The sequence below is a fragment of the Henckelia pumila genome, chromosome 3 (assembly GCF_033568475.1).
Source record: "Henckelia pumila isolate YLH828 chromosome 3, ASM3356847v2, whole genome shotgun sequence".
Classification (NCBI taxonomy): domain Eukaryota; kingdom Viridiplantae; phylum Streptophyta; class Magnoliopsida; order Lamiales; family Gesneriaceae; genus Henckelia; species Henckelia pumila.
In genome coordinates this window covers 176207615-176227114 of record NC_133122.1, presented here as the reverse complement: position 1 = coordinate 176227114, position 19500 = coordinate 176207615, and positions in this window count along the sequence as shown.

Genomic DNA, 19500 nt, shown 5'->3' with positions numbered 1-19500 from the left:
CGGAGCTTCCAAAATTTTAATTTTGAGATCACGTGGGTGTACTGGATCGGAACTTCCAATCCGCCATCAGAGCTTCCGATCGGCGCAATAAATGAATTGTAGGGCAAAAGTCTTTGGGACACGATCCTGTCACGATCGTCAGCGATCGGAAATTCTGATCGGCCATCGGAGCTTCCAATCGTGCCGTTGGTTCCGAAGTCTCTCCGATCCTGATCGGAGGTTTCGATCTAATAGTAGTCCATGGCTTCGAAATATGATTCTGAACTGAAATCCAACTTGTTTGTAATTTTATCTCTGATAATTTGAGCTTCAATTCAACTTGAAATTTTAATTCTATAATTTGCTCACTGTAAACATTAGTAACTTTTTAACCCAGTTTTGTTAATCATCAAAATATAGTGTATTGAGACTTGTTAATGTACTAAAAACATTAATCTCAAAAATTCGAGATTTATATGCGTTTAAGGCGTAACATGATATACATTTTTCATTTTTTTTAATTTTTATTGATAATACTATTTAAAGTAATTTGTTTTTAGCGAAAAATTGAATCTTTTTTTTTCGAAGACTTGTATGCTTATATATATATATATATATATATATAGATTTGTTGCAAACAAAAAACAAAAATTTAAATATTCTTTAAAATTATAAACTTGTTAAAAAATTTTGATTTCTTATGAGGTTTGTTTCTCCAATAATTATAAATTTGAAATAACCAAAATTTGTTATAATTTTTTTAAATATAGAAAAGTAATATAAATCTCGAAGACATAATCAAAATTAAATAAAATGATATAATCAGCAAATTAAATGTAGTTTATATTTTCAAAAGTTCTAATATCCAAATTTAATTTTTTTTAAAAAAATATCCTTTTTTAAAAAAAATTGTATTAATTTGTTAATTTTTTAATATTTAATGTTGAATATGTCAAGATATACTTGATTATTTTTATTATTATTAAATTGTTACTTTGACATAAATATACTACTATTGAATTTTATTTTGCATAAGAATATATTTATTCTTTTAACTCATATTAAATCATGAAATTTGAATTTAACATTCAACTCTATCTATTTTTTAAAGTATTACGTGTTAATCTTTGTTAGAAAGACATTCAATTTTTGGAATATGTAGATGCGTTTAACTTATTTGATGACTTTTCATATTCTATCACCATAATTAATATTCTTTCCATTTATAGTATTGAATTTTAGGCGACAAAATTCAAACTACTATTTTTAGTAGACTTGCTTGATTTTATATAAACATATATAGATTCCCAAGAACTCAATAAAATAAGATGTCCCCATAAATATTTGGGTCTGGTCCGACCCAACTCGAGAATCCATGTCCGAGAAAGATAGTCCAAAATTACTAAATATCATTATACGTTAAGGCCCAAGTGAGATAAAAGCCCAATTAATACATAAAAGTAATATTGTGAGTTCAAGCCCTAGCTGCTGAGCCCAATGGTCCGACGCCGACTAGGGAATGTAGGGGTCCGACCCGAGCCCAATATTTGAAAAGTTGGATTGACCAAGAATATAGGAGAATCTCTAGCACATAGAGATAAGATATAACAAATTTGAGATTTGATCAGATTTTGAGTTGGCTCAAGAGTCCCAGCCGTCATGGGAATTAAATCCTATATGCTTTAGTCTCCTACCTTAGGTAGAATTTGCCCTCACAAGAATTCTACTTCAACAAGGTAACTCACCCCTCCAGCCTATATAAATATTAGGTATTTCTTATAGTTTTACACACTCACTTCTACTAGCACACTCACCCACTTTTGTTCTCGCTTTATTGCTCTCTATATTTTCTGAGCATCGACTTAGACATCGGAGGGGTCATGCCGAAAACACTTTCGGCGCCCCCTAATCTAGCTTATGTCTGTGCAGAGCCACATCATACCCGACCCGACCCGCTTTGTGAAGTATTCAGAGGTTATTATACCAAACAGAACTCGAGGTAAAATTTTAGTATCATTAATTGGCGTCGTTTGTGAAAATTTGAAGAGGAAAGAGTTGAGATGACTGAAGAAAATGGAGGGAACCCACCTGCTGATCCGGCGATATGGAATCAAATGATTGCTACCTCTGTGGAAAGAGTCCTGGCAGAAAGGGAGAGGGACGATCCCCCTTTCCGTAATAAAAAATGCACAATTGGAAGAGATCAAGAGATTGAAGAAGGATATGAAACTCTTGAAGAAGCAGTCCGGGTATTTAGCTACGGAAGTTCAGAATGTCCCCTTCTCCCCGGAGATACTGGAGGCAGAACTCCCTAAGAATTTCAAGCTTTCACACGTGCGAAAAGGGGGATCCTGAAGAACACTTATCTTGCTTTGAGAACCCTGCCTACTTCATAGGTACTCTGACCAGATCAAGTGTCGGGTCTTTCTCACCACCTTGATAGGGCCAGCGCAATAATGGTTCAACCTTCTATGGCCAGGGGAAATTAATGAGTTCAAATATTTCAGGAAGCTTTTCTTCATCACTTTGCGAGCCGCAAAAAACACCCTACGACTACCTTTAGTCTTTTTGCCGTCAAAAAACGGGATCAAGAAGACTTGCAAGTGTATATTCGAAGATTCAGCACTTTGTCTCTCAATATATCAGCTGCTACGATTGATTTGCTTATTGGTGCCTTTATCCAAGGGCTCGTTACGGAAGAATTTCTCAAATCATTGATTAAAAAATCACCCTCCACATATGATGAGCTAATGGCTCGTGCCAATAAATACGTAAATTTGGAAGAAATACAAGTTTCTCGATTGAGCAAAAATAAAAAGAGACCTAAATGCCCGAAAGATGCAAGGTTCTCGAGCGCACCCCAGAGAGGAGCACCATCCGCTCGACCCGAGCTATTCGGGCAATTCACTTCCTTCACTCCTCTAAGGATGAGCAAGGCTCAAGACCTCTAGATATGCGTGGATAAAATACTTTTATAAAGACCCGCGTGGAGTGAGAATGGTCCTTGTAGGCCAAAATCAGACAAGTATTGTGACTTTCATAATGAGTATGGAAATAACACTAACGACATTCGACAATTGAAACAAGAGATCGAGAGGATAATTCAAAAGGAGCAAGGGATGAAGGATGTATTAGCACGACAAAAATGGGGGGATATCAATCAAATAAGAGGCATCGGGATGGTCCCGACCATTGAAAGCAAAGGAGAAGACCTGCTCCACCGAGAGGGAACTTTCAGCGCCGAAACCAAAACTAGAACGATTATAATCAAGGGTCGCCCCCTCCCACGAGAGGATTTATCAATATGATCTCGGGAGGACTGACAGATGAAGATTCCAATAGAGCGAGAAAGATGAGTAGTCGGAAGTTAAGAAAAATGGAAATTGTCGATCAAGTGATCAGGACAAGCCCGACCATTTGTTTCAGTCCGAAAGACTTAAAAAGTATATCTGATACTCACAATGACATGCTAGTCATTTGGGCTATGGTCGCAAATTATGACGTGGCTCGAATCTTTGTGGATTCGGAAAGCTCCGTTATTGTGTTGTTCCAAGAGACAATAAATCAGGTGGACTTAAGGGAGTATAAAATGGAGCCGGTAGTGACTGCATTGTTTGGATTCACTGGACACGCGATCTGCCCCATTGGTTTAATTAATTTTCCGCTTACTTTGGGCAATGCATGCATTAGGAAGACCAGAATCGTTAGTTTCATCGTTGTGGATTGTATCAACCCTACCCTAATTCACTACATAATCAGAGTTAATTAAGCGCATGCAATAATATTAAAAGCGTGAACAGCGAAAAACCACAAATACTTTAAATCTAATCGGCAGAATACAACCGATGATAAACAAATAAGTATAATACTCTTATACAACCAAATCGAAGTTCAGGGTAACAAGCCCTACCACTAAACTTTCGCTGCAGTAGGTAGCAACCTCAACCCTGCTACGAGTCACCTGGACCGTCCAGACTCAAATCTGCCCCACCACAAGGTATCCAAAAATACCAAATACATGGGCATAAACGACAACGCTCAATACGGAAGCAATGATATATAAACTAATATGAAGCAAGCAAATGATTTAAAATACTGGGTAAAACAGTCTACTCAGGGCTCCATGAATATTTAGTACCGTGCTAAGAGAGCGACTCCGCGGGGTACTAGTATATTCTCCTATCCACTATAGCGTCAAAACCCACCGTCGTGGCCACTCTTAGTGATAGCAAAACCAGGGGCTGAGTCTCTCCATACACGAATCCACAAGGAGTAACCCCTTACCGATGGAAACTGTCATTACTCACATCTTACCAAATGCAGTCTACCGTAAAAACATGCATGTGCTAAAGCCATAAAACATAGTAAAACATATAGCACATACTCATGCAACATATAATCATATATATTATGTCGGCTATCTCAGTCAGTACTTACGTACCTCTAACGCTGCTGGTCAACACCTAGCTCCGCTGGCCTAAACCTCAAGCATATAGGTCCAGAGTATTGAGCCTACAATGCAATAACCCATGCATCACTAAATCAGCTCTAAAAGCCTTAACTAAGCTATTTCATACTCCTAAATTTTTTTAGGAAGCCAAATTTATACCTGCGTCTGTCGTCAGCCCTTTGCTGTTAATAGCCTCAAAACTAGGCCACCGCTCCGCTACGACGCCTGGATCTCTATGCCACTTTCGAAGTTTCAATAGGGCGCCCGCAAACCATAAATATTGACATGAGGAGATAGAATCGAAGAGAGGATGAAAAATGGTGCATCTGAAAATGACCCTCGGCACCTCTATAAATAGAACACAATCGGAATCTCCGATGCGCCATTGGAGCTTCCGATCTCCCTCATTTTCCACGTGTTAACTCCTCACTGGCTGGCCATGGATAAGCATAATTGGAACCTCTGTTCTAGTTCAGAGCTTTCGTTGTCTCACACGTCATGGCTGACGTAATATTATCGGAGCTTCCGTTACACACCAGAGCTTCCGTTGCACACCGGAGCTTCCGATCGCCATCGGAGCTTTCGTTCTGGTATTGACCTTAATTGCTTGTTTTTCCCCTTAATTACCTTAGTTGGGTTACGGGTCACTGCATTCTCCACCACTTAAGAAATTTCGTCCTCGAAATTTAAGTCAGAGGAAGAACACACAAAAAGTTAAATAAATGTTCTTTATTACATCTGAACATTACAAGTACAACTCTCTCGAAGAAAATACAAAATATCAAAGCAACTCTGGATGCTCAGCGTGCATCCAGAGCTAGATGACTCACTATAGTTGCACCAAAGTCAGGAAAATTGAGATATTTAACGCCACCTCGATTGGGTAAGTTGGTGGTCGGTTAAAGATTTTATTTCCCCGGGATCCCAAGAACTAAGCTTAATTGGTATCATATTTGATAGCCTATTTCTTGAAACATGCATTGCATTTATGCATTAACCTAGAGATTTCTATGGTTTAGAATATGCGTTTATAAATGCTAGCATGTTATTAGATGTCATTGAAGATGTGAATGTGTTTGTATGCTTGATGAACTGATATGTTATAAGAATTTAGGAATCGATTATGCTTCTATGTTTTACATGTTCTTACATGTTTGAGATTTAAGATTATTATAACATATAGAATTATTATACTTAAATGATGTATATGCATGTCGTTCATACTAAGATATACTTCTCACCGGAGTTATCCGGCTGTTGCTTTGTTTGTATGTGTGCATTGCATCAGGTTTGGGGCATGAGCGAGTCAGATGTGGCTTGGATAGCTAGAGATTGAGAAAGATTAGCATGTGGTGACTTCGGGCTAAGAATAGATTGCTGTCGAATGCATGTTAGAAGGTGTTGGTTTAGTTTGAGCTTTGAAAACTTAGAATTGAGTTTATTGTATTGCACCTTAGAAACATGTATGCGATTATTGTTATGTCTAGATATGCATGTGTTTATGCTTGGGACATGTTGAGATTATGTATGCAATTTTTCAGATTTGAAATAGCCCTAACAACTTTGATATTTGTTGTAACCTTTGGTAATTTTTGTAAATTTTTGCACCAACCCTTCTTGGTAAAATGAGTATAACTTTTTATTGAAAATTCAAATTAGGGTGCGGTTGACGGCATTGGAAAGCTAAGACAAAGATCTACAACTGTTATGTTTATCGTTTTTCCAGATTCTATACGAAACTCATGCGCGGGCGCGCGCATGGGGTCCTCAAAAAAAATTTGGTTTTTTTTCTGCTATGTAATTTTGCGTCGCCAAATGTCTTGGATTATTTTCGTTAATGATGCTTATTCATTAATTGCCCCTTAAGATAAGATTAGCGCCTGAGGTCCCCACACATTAGCAACTGGGTTCGAAGAACCTGGATGATACTTGATCTCACAATCATAGTCTTTCAATAGATCCATCCATCGTCGTTGTCTCATGTTCATGAACTCAGCCTGAGTGAACAGATATTTCAAACTCTTATGGTCGGTGAAGATCTCGAATCTCTCTCCGTACAAATAGTGACGCCATATCTTAAGGGCAAAAACAATGGCTGCAAGCTCCAAGTCATATACGAGATAATTCTATTCGCGAGTCTTCAACTGTCTAGAAGCATAAGCAATCACATGACCATTCTGTAATGCCCCGTTTTTATCTTAATTGACGTTATTAGAGATAATCAGTGATTTCAGAATTCGAGAGATGATTTTTTACTGAGTAGGGTCTATTTTGCAATTTTTGAAATTTTCAGGGACTAAAACGCAAATTTGGACTTTGTTATATTAAATGACTTTGACCAAGTCATTCCTCCATCACCAATTCACCCTCCCAACCGTGTTCCTCCATTAGAGGTGAGAAAGAAGCTTTCAAGCTTTTGTGATTTCATTTTTAGCTCGATCCGTCCGTTGGAATTCAATCTCGAGTAGATATCTGCGATCACAACGTCGAGTGCTCCGTTTGGAAGTAAGTTTCTCTTATTTCTAGGAGGTTTGAAATTTCGGATGTAGTTGGAATTTGATTCTTATCGGATATGAAGTTCTAGAGATAATTCTTATCGTTTATTCTCAGACGAAATTGAAATAGAGGGTCGATTGGATTTGATACGAATTTTCTTATGTTTTTCGAAAAGATGGGTTTTGAGATGTATTGGATTTGAGTTTGAATGTTTGAATGATGATTGATATGAGTTGTTTGGATTGATATTATGCTGTCTGCGTTTTCGGTTTATCAGAAGTAGGGGTATTTTCGTCATTTTTTAGCTGAAAAGGGAGTGTATGCTACAAATCTAGAATCATAGGGGGTTATTAGCTTAAAAAATTTTCACAAGGGGTTATTAGCTAACACAGAATTTCACAAGGGTGATATATGCAATTTACCCAGAAAGATTTGTACGACTTTAAACGGATTTAGAGTAAACTGCTAAAATTTTCATAAACATGGATACTTAAATATGCATGCAATCGTAGAATACGATACCAAATTACGCAAAAGACGTACAAAATTGAAAAAGAAAGAATGAGATAATAAAAGGAGCCAATTTCTTCACGAAAAATTCACATTCACCTAGTATTACACTACACCCACTTAAATCAATCATCGAGATGCAAAAACATTAAAAAGAAATATCAAATAAGCAAACCTAAACAAAACGAAACAGACACAACCATTAAATTAATCATCTCATCGATGATTAATCCAAAGAAAATACACGGGCAATTATGAAAGCCAAAATCAGATGCAAATTAATCCACCCAAAGATTTTAAAAAAAAAATGGAATCAAAGAAACGTACGACGAAAGGATAAAAGGGATCTATAAACTTTTCTAATTTTTCCACTATTATTTTTTCAAGAGTGATGCATAACCTAATATCGATTTCGGTCACTCGCTATCGAACCAGCAAAGGGAATAACTGAATTGTCGAGAAGAGCATTAATGAATTAAAATTTAGTAATCAAGAATCAAAGGACCACTTTGTGATCCTTAACCTACTGTGGGCCACTGAGAATTAATAATAATAAAATAAATGCATTGCAACGGAAATCAATAGATCAAAGTGGTGATTTGCAACAATACAAGCAAAGAATTACTACGAACTCAAGTACAAATATTATATTATTGAAATTTATTTTTAGCCCAAGTAATTACTGTAAATATTTTAGGCTTCCAATTAAGCGCGCGGGTTTACATTTGGTCCTTAACCCTCCAAACTTGACTAAGAGATTTTACTCTTCCATTACCGATACAAACATCTCAAAACCTCACAAATTTGAACATATAAATTATAAAGATTTTTAATTTCTCTGAAAAGAACACAAAAAGAGGAGAAAAATAAAATAACCCTGAAATTTAGAAATTAACTTCTAACAATAGAATGGAGGAGCTATTTGTCTTCACACTTTGTTTGAATGAATGAGGAGTTTCCTGTTTGGTTCGTTAAACATGTGTCGAACTATCTCTGAATCAATTTACAAGTTTCCATGCAAAATAAATAATAGGAGGGAAAATTATAAGATTGAAGAGGATATAGAGAACAAGTTCTGGTAGTACTGGCATGGTGCAAAACATATCTTATGTTTAATTAGTTTCTTTTGTTATATTTGATCAGTTTATTATGTAATCCGATGCATTAGACTTTTCTATCGTTTTAACTTTGTAAAAACAATGTATTTTCAGGAATCAATAATTAAATATACTAATATTAATTTATGAATTTAGTACTTCTGAGATTTGTTGTTTTGGAATGAATAATTTGAAAACAACTCTAGTGTCATCCAACTCGATTCCGAGGCATGAGAGAATAAACTGTTTTTTCAATGATGGTAAAATTAAAGTTTAAGAACAAAAGTTTTATTTCATGTTGAATTTCATTTTGTATTATTTATTATTTCTAGAACTAGTTTATTGATACAAGTGAGGTTGAGTAGGTGGTGCTGGCTGATCAGGACTGATAGTTCGAATTTGTAGGGGAACTTATCTGAACCTGTTATGTTTCTGCAAACTGTTCTAATTTTATAAATTTTATTGGTTAAGTTTAAGGAAATATTGGTGGATTATAAGATAAATTTGAATCTTTTAATTTTGAATCTTGAAGATTTTAATATATTAGAGAGGAATACAATCTTCGAAAGGTACATAAATACGTTTATGTCATTCTTGGTGCACAAATTTTAGAAAGAAATTTTAATATTGTTTATATGTATTATTTTGAAGGTTAATGAGCACACATTTTTATGTGTGTATAATGTATTTGATATGCATATTTCGGCCATATCATTTTTCAAAAACAAAAACAAAAAATTTCCTCTAAGAAATTTAGAGTACACAGGTTAAAGTATGCATTGGAAATATATATTTCACACTAACAAGCTAACATACACATGAAAGGAGAGAGAAAAAAGAAGCAATACATACAAGTGTTTTTTCAAGAATGCCCTCCTCATATCTCACTCGAATCTTTTTCCCAAATCCATCAATTATTAAAGCATACCTATCTGTTATCTAGACCTGGCCACGGTCCGGGTCCGGGTCGGTGAACCGGCCCGCCAATGGCCGGTTCCGGTTAGGGTCGGTGAACCGGCGGTTTCGGTCCAGGTCCGGATCCGGTTAACCGCCGGTTTAGGGTCCGGACTAACCCGTGCTATTTTTTTAAAAAAAATAAAATTCAGCGCCCCAGCGCTGCCTTGCGCTAAACCTTCGAATTAAATTCGAAGGGAAAGCGCCTCAGCGCTGCCAATGCAGTGCTGGGGCGCTGCACCTTCGAAATTTATTTTTTAAAAAATTTTTAAACAGATTTTTAATAAGACATATTCATTAAATAATCTCAATCAAATATTTCATATCTCCATAATAAAAATCTATTACATTTATTAAATAAACAATATATTAGAATTTCAACATCTTAATATCTTATGACTTAATATTACAAATCTATTACATTTTATTCTACTTCACTCGCATTTCTTCCCGTCGTAGTTCCGGATGTTCCTTCGGTATCATCTTGTTCTTCTTCATCACTTTGAATATGTTGTGTTCGACTAGCGACTTTTGACCAATTATTGAGCAAACATTGGGCTTCCAAATTTTCCGGCCTTAAGCTAGAACGTCTCTCGTCCAATGTATTTCCTCCAATACTAAATGCTTGCTCCACTGCAACTGTTGAAATCGGAAAAGCTAGAATTTCTTTTGCCATTATAGCCAAAATTGGATATATTTGTATTTTTTGCGACCACCATCTCAAAATGTTGAAGTTTTCCTCATCTGTATCACTAAAATCAAAAGTAGTGGTAAAATAATTCTCAAGTTCCTAACTGGAACTTAAGGATCCTCGTGGACGTTTCGTCCGTTGCCTTAATAAAAGTTGTGCTTTAGTAAGTTTAGAAGTAACATTACTAGTTGCAGTGGATTGTGTTTCATGTGAAACAATTTGTCCACCATATTTGATGTTATATTCATTATAAATATCAAGTAAATGAGTTTTAATATTAAACAAAATCAATGAGATAGAAGGAATCGTTTCCGCAATAAGCTCCAAAGATTCATAATATAATGTTAACATGTCGCTTAAGCCATCTAATTTAAGTCTAGGATCTAAAACAAAAGCACATAAAAAAATTTCAAGAATGAGCAAAAAATATTTTTCCCATTTTGCTTTCATGACGAGAATACATTGAGATAAAGCACTATCATTAGAATTAACATGTTCATGAAAAATATAAGCAATGTTGCAACAATGTGTTAAAACTAAATGCGAAGTAGGGTAATAAACATCGGATAATTGGTCACTAGCATCATTAAAAACTTTTAAAATTTCACAAATACTAGTGCATATGTTCCATTGATTTGAAAATAAATAAATATCATGAGCTTGAACAAATTGATGAAAAAATGTACATAATAAATCTTTATATTCAAAAGAGGATAATAACAATTTATATGTTAAATTCCAACGAGTTGGAACGTCTCATGCAAACCGCTTAGGCTTCATACCAATTACTCTACAAAATTTTTCTCATTGCTTCATAACTTGGGAGTGCGTCTATAAATAATGAATAGCGTTTCTAATTGGTTGAATATGTGTGCCTAAATTTTTTAGCCCATCTTGAACACACAAGTTTAAAATATGACATGTGCATTTAATATGAAAAAATTTGCCACCTAGTGATGGTTTACATATTTCAATAAGCTCACTAATACTAGAAGTATTTGCACTAGCATTATCAAAAGACATTGAAAAAACTTTGGTAGTTAGACCATATTCTTCTAAAATAACAAATATAAGTTGCGAAATATTTTGTGATGTGTGTGATTCGTTGAAACATCTATATGCAAGCAACCTTTTTTGAATGTTCCAATTATTATCAATCCAATGACATGTAATACCCATATATGAACAACTTTGCCAATGATCACTCCAAATATCGGAACACAAAGAAACTTTATTATTCAAACTATAAAATTCCTTAATTAATTCTTTCTTTTGATCAACGACTAACTTTTTCATTGTGCGTTTGAGACTATTTCTTGGAATACGTCTAATAAAAGGATTTGCACTTGTAGAAAGCCAATTTTCAAAAGATAATTTATCGCTAAAACTAAAAGAAAGTTGTTCAACCGCACAAAATTTAGCCGTTTCTTCTCTAAATCTAGTTTCGTTATATTTAAATAGTTGAGATTTATTACCCGATTGAGAAGAGAATGCCGGAATTTGAGTTTGACCACGATCAATACCAATTTTCACCGGATGATTTTTCTCGATATGCCGCGTCAAAGTTCCATAACCACCTCCTTGTTTAAATTTGTAACATTTTGAACAATATTTGCATTTGGCTTGCAAATCACCGGAGGGAAGCGTCACCTTGTCGAAGTGTTTGATGAAGATATCGGATGTCGGGCGAGGCACCGCTCGAGTTTGTCTTTGAGAGGCCGCCGGATCGTTCATACTTTCTTGACTTGCATGATGACGTGGTGGTGGTCGTGGTTGTTCAACTTGTTGTCTTTGTTGCGCCTCTTGTCGAATTTCTTGAATTTCATCATCGAAATATTCAAGATCAAATCCATCGACATTGAATTGAGGATACTCGACCTCGGGTGGTATGATGCTCTTTTCCTTTCCTTTTCCTTTGTCACCCCTACGACTTGATCCCGCTCCGGACATTTGTAATTGTATAAATATGAAAATAAATCAACAATTGACAATAAACCAATAATCGAAACTTGATATTTTTTATAATTCAAAAAATTAAAAAGAATTGAGAATAGAGAGAATGAAGAGAGAATTGTGTAAAATGAAAGGAGGTTGGGGGTATTTATAGATAACAAATAGGTTTTAAAAAAAAAAATTCCGGTTGACCCGGCAGATTCGACGGGTTTCAACGGCCACGAAATCGTGGCTGTTGAGAGATCCAACGGCCACTTGCTAGTGGCCGTTGGATCATCTGGCGCCCCGATGGGCTCCATGTGTCCAACCCAGCGGGTTGGACGGTTCCAACCCGGCGGGTCCAACCCGCCGGGTTGCCGGTTTTCCTAAGGGAAAACCGGGACCGGACCACCTAGTGGCCGGTCCGATACCGGTTCCGGGACGGGCCTGTTGACCCGGTTAACCGGCCCATTGACTACAGGCCGGTTCCAGGCCGGGTCCGAGCCCAACCCGGCCCTTGGCCAGGTCTACTGTTATCACTCTTGTCGGCAACATTGAAGAAGAAAGTAGATGTCGTTCCCATTTGAAAGCTCGGAACAACGAAGAATTAAGCAGATCCATTCCATTTTCTCCATCTCATCTGTAGCGGTAAATTGATCTCTGCCCTGGATTTATTTAGACATCGAACATTCCTAAATTTATACGAATTAATGCATGGCAGATGGGGTGGATGGTTTGTCAAAGTGATACGGTGCTTTTCAATCAATCCGGATGCTTATATGAGCTACAAAACAATCCACAAATTATAATAAAGGGGAGAGAGAAAGAAAAAGAAGCAATACATAAAAGTTTTTTTCAAGAATCGCTGCCAAACATTGATTAGACATGGCCGAAGATGCATCAAAGAGACTTTCTTACAAAAACTTCTAGCGTGCACAAAAATGGATATTAAATTAATGCAATGTTAAGAAAAAACATAATTTTTTTTAACAAAAAAGCGAGTTTAAGACATAAAAGTCCCACAGTAAACAAAATAATTGTTTTTCCAAGCTGATCAAAAGAACACGATTCGGCCACTCTTTTGATTATCATACTTTCTTTTTGAAAAAGCACACGTAAATTTAAATTGGGGGAGAAGGAAAATAAGAAAAAGATGAAATATTTCTTTTTTTACCAAATAAACATGAAAAAAAAGAATAATTGTTTTTAATATTTTCATAATAATAATTGTTTTTAATATTTTCATAATAACAACTTATAAGCTCTAAACAAATATTTATAAGTTGTTTTGGAGTTTACAAGTTATTCGAATTTTTTATTTTAAAATGAAAAATTCTCGATAAATCCATAAGAGGAAACTCAAATGATTCCTCAGTCTTTGTGTAAGAGATTTTGTGTTCTAGCTCTCTGACAAATGTCTGCAATATGTTTGACATTCCTATTTGTGACCAATTGACCAAAGTACCCCTAATTTTTTTGATAACCCCACAATACTTTTTTTTTCATTTTTTTGAAATACTTAATATTATCATACGTTTATTTCCCTCTCTCATCAACCGATTCTTCTTCGAAGACAAAAAGCACTAATCTTTAGCGAAAATCTTCTTAGTCCTAATGATGGCACCGATGACGAATAGAAGCAAACATTCGAAATAAAAGTCAGGTTCAGGCACTGCTAAAGTGAGGAAGAAAAAGAAATCGCCGAATATGATGATGATGAAGAAGAAGAAATCAAAAATAGGTTAAAAATGTATTCTATTATTGAAATCGATCACAATATATTATTTTTCGCGAGTAACCCATAATTTTAGCGTTTTGATGAATAATTTGGATCTCATTTCTTAAAATAGTTTCGTTTTGTCCCACTTTTTTAGGGTTTTGTTGTCAAATGTGTTGCTACTTTTCTTTTTTTACATAATTTGTTATGTTTTGATTGATATTTTTGTCGAAAAATTGGAATGATTATTCTGAATTTCGTATTTATTTGTTAGAGATTTTCATGATATATATTTTATCCCCAATTGTTATAGTTTTGTTATTGAAAGTTTGTTAAAGTATATCTTTGTTTAGAACATCAATCTTTCTAAATGAATGACATTTTGTTATGAAATTTGATGATTTTGTTGTTGTGAATTTATATTGGATAGTTTTATATAGCTAATTTGACAAATGAACAGTTTTTGTAAATACATTCTAAATTGTTCCCAAATATGATTGGGTTGTTCTTTACCATTCCATATTGTAGTGACCCGTATCCGTAATTAGCGATTAATGAGTACATTAATCGTGTAATAATGTTGGATTAAGTAAAACGTAATTAAGAAAATTCCTAAAGAGTTAACGGAGTCCAGAAATGGATCCAGGACACTCAAAATAGCCGGGAAGGTCCCGAGGGTCCGGAGGGTTCGGAAGCTCCGAACCAAGTCATGAGGTTCCGAACAGGATCGGAGGATCCGAAGTCAGGATCGGAGGCTCCGCCGGTGAGATCGAACGTTCCGATCGGGACCAGGGCACGTGTCATTGCTGACGTCAGCAAAGTGACGTCATGGCTGACGTAATATTGGGCGATCGGACGCTCCGAAGATGGGATCGGAGGTCCGATCGTGTTCGGACGTTCCGAACCGGGTTCGGAGGCTACGAACGTTGTCTATAAATATAGGGGCCGAGGGTTCATTTGGAGTGCACATTTCCCTCTCTTCTCTCTGATTTCTAAGCCTTCAAACTCAGATCTAGGGAGATCTAGGCATCCAATGAGGAATCCGGAAGTGGCATAGAGATCCAGGCGTCGTAGCGGAGCTGTGGCCTAGTTTTGAGACAAATTGTCATCAGCGGGCTGACGACAGACGCAGGTATAGCTATGGTCTCCTTAAAATATTTAGGAGTATGTAATAGCTTAGTTAAGACTTTTAGAGCTTAAATAATGATGCTTGGATATTTGCATTGTAGAGTTGATGATAGGCTGGGAACCTAGAGTGGGACTGCTAGGACTGCCTGTAGTAAGGTACGTAAGTACAGACTGAGATAGCCAGCGGGTTTTGCATGCTTATATGTTGCATTTGTGTGTCATATTATTATGCAGCATGTGCATATCATATTGTGCCTGTCCATCTTGTGAGATGAGTCATGTAGGGCCGCTCAGCCCTGTCTGGACGGGTGATGTCTATTGCCCAGTGACTGATGGGTCATGGGTGATTAGCATCTGGGGACACAGTCCACGTCCTATAGGAATGAGCAGTGCACAAAAGGTTTGTTCCCCGGGTTGTACCACTCATGTCCTAGGCACCATTACTGAGCAGTTGTATACAGTTATCCCAGATATGGATACCCTATCATTTGCATGCATCATATTTGTATGTTTTACCCAGTGCTTTCGTATTGAGCTTGGAGCTCACGTCCAGTCTTTTCTGTGTATCTGGACACCCCATTCGACGGGGCAGGTGTAGGTGCAGGGTAGAGCACCAGGAGCTTGGATTGGCCAGTGACCAGTGAAGACAGCGAGATTAGCTGTAGGTTTTGCCTTTAAGGTTTATTTATTTGATTGGGTTGTATAATCGAATTTATTTAACCGGTTGTATTCTGCCGGTGTAAGGCCCGGGATTAATTATAGATTAATCCGAATTTATTTAATTTTAATCCGAGTATATTTAATTTGGAAATATTTAGAGTTTGATTTAAATTCTAATATTCTTAAATTATTTAGGATTGAAATTGAATTAAAATAAGGGCTGAGGACTAAATTGCAATTATTGAATAATTAAGGGACTAAAGTGCAATTTTATTGAAAGTTGTCAGATTTTATTGGCTTACTCAGCTTATGCAACGTGTAAGCATGATTTTGTTCAGAAAACTTTCGAAACCAAGAGCAGAGTTTCGTTCTTCCTCTTTTCTTTGAAAGTTTGATTTTCGAATTGCCATAACTTTTGAACCGGTTGTTCGATTTCGATTCCGTAAAGTGTTCAAGAATCCTTACGACGAGGGATTCGATCTCGTGTAAGTTTTATGTTATGTTTTATGGATTTCGAAATTGATATGTGGCAAAGATCAGATTCTGAAATTTTGGAATTGTGCTTGGTGTTCTATCGTTTGAATATGCAACACCGGAATTGATGAGTTTATGTTATTGTGTCCAAATATGATCTCCAGCTTATAATTGTAGATTATAGCTATTTCAATGAAGATTTGAATGAGTTATATCAGCTGGTTTGTGAAATATATCTATAAGTTTGAATGATATTGAAAAGAGAAATGATTTCGAAGTCGGGATTACGTCGGTTACCGATTTGGAATCGCTACGTCGTTTAATCAAGTTTTGGAAACTGTTTTGATGGCCGAATTCTGAGTTGAAGTTGTTATTGAGATGTTATCAATGTTATAGTATTTTTATTTTTCAGTTTCAGTCAAGTTTGGAAGGCCAACAACACGAGACGCCGACTTTGAACGAACGAAGAAAGAGTTGAGGTTTGAAATGCGATTGATTGATGAATTCTTGATGGTTTTGACTCGTTTCTGAAATGATAGATTGGTATGAAGTTTGATATATGTATTTTGATTATATCTTGCAGATTTGAAGAGTTCAGAACCGAGATAAATGAAGGTATAATGACGACATCGCGAAGTAGGGACTTTGAAACTCAAAAACGATTATCTTTGAGTTGGCCCGCAAAAATCACATACTTGTTTATGTTTTGATTTGATTGTGGTGTTGTCGATCCATCTCAGGTAGTGGATCTTTAAATTTGAGTTGATATGATGTTATATCGAATGGATTCTAAGCCAAGGTTGCGGTTAACCTTATTTGTGACTCGTTTACGAATTCGTTAATGGATATCCATGTCAAGATCAGTTATGAATCTTGATGGCTTTGAAGTTATATGAATCAATTCGTATTTAAAGCGTTTGAGTACTCTATATTGTTGAGTCGAGTTTTAAATAGAGTTAATATGATTTATTTAACGCTTTCGATATGTTGGTTATACTGAGATTTGTATCTCATCGGAGTTTATCCGGCTGTTGTCTTGTTTTGTATGTGTGCATGACAACAGAGAGGGCAGGAGCTGATCATCGACGTCATTGACAGCTGGGAGAGAGTCTAGCACGTGAGGACTCGGGTTGTAGATTATGTTTTGAATGTTAGAAGCAAGGAACTTTAGAACTTGTTGGTTTTGGAATACATGTATAAAACTTGAGATAGTTTTTGTCGTTATCGTTATCGTTTCTTTAGCGACTTGGTTGATGTAATAAAATGCATGTATGCTTGCTTGAGACTTTGTTAGATGTATAAATTTGTGTTTACATTAAAGGAAACAAGTTTTGGAGCTGTCAATTACCAAGTTTTGGAGCTGTAAAATGTGGGCAAGAATCTGCCCAGGGCCGTGCTCGAGCTGCAGAAAACAGCAGCCCGAGCGCAACCCAGGGCAGAAAGTTCTGCCTCGAAATGGGCAGGGCGCGCCCAAGCGGCGCTTTTTAGCCCCTCGAGCGCAGCCTATTTTTTTTTAAAAAAAAAATTCGTTTGTTACAGCTTCGGATGCTTGGTGATTTCTTATTCATTAATTGCCCTTAAGATTTGAGATTAGCAACCCGAGGCCCCACAACAGGTGGTATCAAAGCGTAAAGTTTCTCGGACTATGAATAGATGAGCGGGGTAGATCGAGTCTTTTACTCTAATTTAAGTATTCTTGAAGCATGTTTATTATCTGACTTGATTTACAGCTTTAAGAATTGCATGCTATCCATTATCTGATATTATTGGAAGCATGTAATAATAAGACTGAATCAGATTCGATCTTTTGTGAAGGCATTGAGGAACTGAAATAGAAATGTGTTATGATATGATGAACTGTACACTAATCTGTTTGATTATCAGATATGCCTCCCCGACCAGCACCGAGAGTTAGGCAGACATTGGCTACGAATCAGCCTGAACAGACAAATGCTGCACAGGTCCCAGTGACAGTGTCTGAACATGGACAGGGTAGTACGTCTACTGATGAGTTCAGTGATGCTAATCCGATGGAGAAACTTTTGAAACGATTCCAGTCATTAAAACCACCAAAGTTGCAAGGAACAGAGAATGCTATAGAATGTGAGAACTGGCTGGAAGATATTGAGCAGCTATTTGAGTCCATTGATTATACAGATGATTGTCATGTGAGACTGATAATTCATCAATTGCATGGCCTTGCCAAGAGTTGGTGGATAGCGACGAAGAGAGCACTGGAAAACCAAGGTACTGTTATTACCTGGTCTGTATTTCGAACTGCTTTCTATCAGCGTTTCTTTCCTGTGTCTTATCGCAAGGACAAAGGATCAGAATTTGCAAGTTTGCAACAGGGACAGTTGAATATTGAAGAATATGTTGCCAAATTCACTAGCCTGTTGAAGTTTGCACCACATATCGCTGTTAGTGACGAAGCTCAAGCCGATCAATTTATTAATGGCTTGAATCCTGATGTGTTTACACTGGTGAATTCGGGAAGACCGAATACCTTTGCTGATGCTCTGAATCGAGCAAAGGGTGCAGAAGCAGGGATACTAAAACAACGAGGAGCACAGTTTGTGCCACAACTAGTGAGACAACCACAGGAACAGAAACAAATTCCACAGCCACCTCGATTTGAAGCTGGAGGTAGCAGCAGTGGAAAGAAAAATTTCTTCAAGGGTAAGAGCAAACCGTTCAAGAGATCAGGTGGTGGTAGCTCTTCTAGTTCTAGTGTATCCCGACAGTCTAGAGCTGGACAGAAGTCTGATGTATATTGCACCAAATATGGAGGTTGCCATACTGATGAACAATGCCGAGGTGTGTTTGGAAGCTGCCACATTTGCAATAAGATGGGACACTTTGCAAGAGTGTGTCCGCAACGAGGATCTGAAGGTGCATAGGGTGCAGGAGCATCGAGACCGGTGGTTCAATCTACATCTTCTATTCACTCTTTTCAACCACAGCCTACAGCATCGAGTAGAGGAGGAGGTCAGACGGTGAATCAACCTCCAAGGCAACAAGCAAGGGTGTTTGCATTGACTGAGGAGCAAGCACAAGCGGCACCAGATGATGTGATTGCAGGTAACTGTTCTCTTTATAGTTATTTTGCTTATGTATTATTTGATACTGGTGCGTCGCATACTTTTATATCTGAGCAGTTTGTTGCATTGCATTCATTACCTGTTGAGCCCTTAGCTACTGTTGTATCTATTTCATCACCTCTGGGTCGAGGTATTGTATCAGTGAAGTCTGTACGAAATTGTATATTACAGTGTGAGGGGCATGAGATTGAGCTTGATTGTATTGTACTCGGTTTGTATGATTTTGATTGCATAATCGGTATTGATATGCTAACCAAGTATAGAGCTACAGTAGACTGTTTTCAGAAGATTGTGAAGTTCAGACCTGATAT